Below are 3782 nucleotides of genomic sequence, written 5' to 3' on the forward strand. Positions count from 1 at the left end.
TAGGTTAGACTACTGCAATGCTCTACTTTCCAGCTACCCGGATAAAGCACTAAATAAACTTCAGTTAGTGCTAAATATGGCTGCTAGAATCCTGACTAGAACCAAAAAATTTGATCATATTACTCCAGTGCTAGCCTCCCTACACTGGCTTCCTGTCAAAGCAAGGGCTGATTTCAAGGTTTTACTGCTAACCTACAAAGCATTACATGGGCTTGCTCCTACCTATCTCTCTGATTTGGTCCTGCCGTACATACCTACACGTACGCTACGGTCACAAGACGCAGGCCTCCTAATTGTCCCTAGAATTTCTAAGCAAACAGCTGGAGGCAGGGCTTTCTCCTATAGAGCTCCATTTTTATGGAATGGTCTGCCTACCCATGTCAGAGACGCAAACTCGGTCTCAACCTTTAAGTCTTTACTGAAGACTCATCTCTTCAGTGGGTCATATGATTGAGTGTAGTCTGGCCCAGGAGTGTGAAGGTGAACGGAAAGGCTCTGGAGCAACGAACCGCCCTTGCTGTCTCTGCCTGGCCGGTTCCCCTCTTTCCACTGGGATTCTCTGCCTCTAACCCTATTACAGGGGCTGAGTCACTGGCTTACTGGGGCTCTCTCATGCCGTCCCTGGAGGGGGTGCGTCACCTGAGTGGGTTGATTCACTGATGTGGTCATCCTGTCTGGGTTGGCGCCCCCCTTGGGTTGTGCCATGGCGGAGATCTTTGTGGGCTATACTCAGCCTTGTCTCAAGATGGTAAGTTGGTGGTTGAAGATATCCCTCTAGTGGTGTGGGGGCTGTGCTTTGGCAAAGTGGGTGGGGTTATATCCTTCCTGTTTGGCCCTGTCCGGGGGTGTCCTCGGATGGGGCCACAGTGTCTCCTGACCCCTCCTGTCTCAGGCTCCAGTATTTATGCTGCAGTAGTTTATGTGTCGGGGGGCTAGGGTCAGTTTGTTATATCTGGAGTACTTCTCCTGTCCTATTCGGTGTCCTGTGTGAATCTAAGTGTGCGTTCTCTAATTATCTCCTTCTCTCTTTCTTTCTCTCTCTCGGAGGACCTGAGCCCTAGGACCATGCCCCAGGACTATCTGACATGATGACTCCTTGCTGTCCCCAGTCCACCTGACCGTGCTGCTGCTCCAGTTTCAACTGTTCTGCCTTATTATTATTCGACCATGCTGGTCATTTATGAACATTTGAACATCTTGGCCATGTTCTGTTATAATCTCCACCCGGCACAGCCAGAAGAGGACTGGCCACCCCACATAGCCTGGTTCCTCTCTAGGTTTCTTCCTAGGTTTTGGCCTTTCTAGGGAGTTTTTCCTAGCCACCGTGCTTCTACACCTGCATTGCTTGCTGTTTGGGGTTTTAGGCTGGGTTTCTGTACAGCACTTTGAGATATCAGCTGATGTACGAAGGGCTATATAAATACATTTGATTTGATTTGATTTGCATAGTTTCCTAGGAACGCGAAGCGAGGCAGCCATCTCTGTCGGTGCCGGAAGTTGAGTATATTCTAGAGGCGCGTAGTCCGCTTGTGACTAACTGATTCTTTTGGATGATCTGATTCTTTTGGATGATCTGCTAATCAAACCCGACAGAGTGGTGGTGCAAAAGTGTCTCTGGTGATTGAATGTACTCATGAAGTTTAAAATGAAATCTCCCTAATGTGTATTAGCCGTCAGGCAGCACACATCAGCGGAGCACATTAACTCCAACCCGATGTCATGGCACAAATGGCATGGATTCGCCCAGAGCACAGATGTTACTCAGGCATTATGGATGTCCTCTTGTCAGGTAAGCTATCCTAGCAAAAAATCATTTTTGAGAGAATGAGAAGCACCAGTTTGAAAGGATGGGGGTGGAGAGAGGGTCAGGGGTCAAAAAGAAAATGTAATGTAAAACCCGAGGTACTTGTCCTGGGAAAAGGGTAATGGTTGATGGACCAGAACAGGTTAAGGTCCAAAACAAATGGCCATTGTGCTCCATTTCCAAGATTGTCAAGCAAAAAAAGCAGAGGGGCCAAACCCCCTTAGTTGGCACTACTTTGTCCTCAGATGCTATTACTATCAAGCCGGAGCAGCATGGCTTGCAGTATCCCAGCACAGTAACATGGGAAATTATGAGGTCCCATGAGGCCGGGCCGCTGTCATAACTGATAAGTCTTCCTAGGCGAGTGTCCAAGGCTAGGATGTGCTAATTGCTTTATTGATTCTGAGTTTTGCGCTGCGACAGCACTTGATAAAACACATCCGTGGGGGAAAGGAAAGCATACATGGGCCCACCCAGCTTTGTGTCCCTATCATCGAAAGCTAGTTAAAGCTGTGCTTTTAGCAGGGGAGAGACACCGGGCTAGTGTTTTTCTGCTTGCGCTACAAACATAAATCTTCACAAAGGGATAACATTGTGCGAGAAAGCCGACTGTCACATCTATCTGTGTATTTCTCAAGGTGATACAACGGACACTGCAAACAATATCACAGGGAAGTTTGTCTTACCATGGTTCCTTGCCCCTGTCGTTCCTCCTGTGATGTAAAAAAAAAGAGCCCCAGATTCAAAACTGTGATTTAGGGCTCTAATCTGTAAAGATGAAGCATTATAGATTCTGCAATAGAAATTTAAAGGCAATTTCCGATTGAGCCGACTTGTGCAGCGTTTACCGTGAATGCAATCTGCTAAAGCAGAAACAATGCCTTTAAAAAATATATTTTTACAATTGAATAGGGCCCTTTATTAAAAGAGCCCTCTCTCATGATTAGTCTGTCTACAGTATGTTGTTATGCATCAAAGAGAACTTCAAAGGAAAGGTAAAACAACAGTGTAAAATAAGTCTGCCTATAAAAGCCATGGATTAAATTGCTTGGTTTAATGAGCGTGATTGCTAATGGCAGCCTGATTCAGCATCCATTCCTATAGGCAAAGGAGATTGAGCTTTCCTTGGTAGGGGGCTAGGGGCGTTACAGATCTCAGACCAACATACTTGACCCCATCTCTAAACTTAACTATGAATAGGTGAAAACAAAAGCGGATCACAGCTCAGCGCTTAGGGCCAACAACTTCTCCGCTCCACTCAATTAATATCAGCCTGACTTTCTCTACTTACAAAAGTGGTGATAATTCATTAGCAACACAATAGACAGTTGATTATATTTATGTTTATGAGAACCTTAATTACACCAAACATGTCTCCCTGATTGTGTTGTGTGCTCATTCTGGTCAGAAGCCTTGAGAAGCATATTTATTTTTAAATCATCCATGGATGAAGATTGGAGGTGCACACATCTCAAGTAAGACTATGTGCCTCAATGCTTAATGGTCTCTGATCGCACCATCTGCTCTGTCAATTAAAACTGCTAAAAGTGGGCAATCTAAGAATGAGGGAAAGACAATTCAATTGGTCAGCTGTTGTGTCAGTTCTGAAAACAGATTTAATGTTCAACAGAAGAAAACTGTCAATTATGTTAATATTTATCCACAACTTTTGTATCACATCGTTGGCATGTTAGGCACTGCTTCGGGCTAGCAGATCTTGTTGTCAAACATATGAGAGCTTTCAGGACTTGTTTTCAATTAAACGGCACGCTAAACTCATCAACTTCAAAACAGACAGCATTAGATTTTTCCCCCCTTTCATTCTTCACCATGGGGAAAACTCTCCCTTGCAGCAGTCCAAGATAATACAATTGATGTAGCCTCAAAGAGATATGTCAGAGACCTACATTTGACAGCACATTGAGCGAGAAGAGAAACAATCAATCAAAACAACCCTCGCAATATCAACTGGAATTAC

Source organism: Oncorhynchus mykiss, chromosome 25 (genome assembly GCF_057628025.1).
Source record: "Oncorhynchus mykiss isolate SJ-2025 chromosome 25, ASM5762802v1, whole genome shotgun sequence".
Taxonomy (NCBI): Eukaryota; Metazoa; Chordata; class Actinopteri; order Salmoniformes; family Salmonidae; genus Oncorhynchus; species Oncorhynchus mykiss.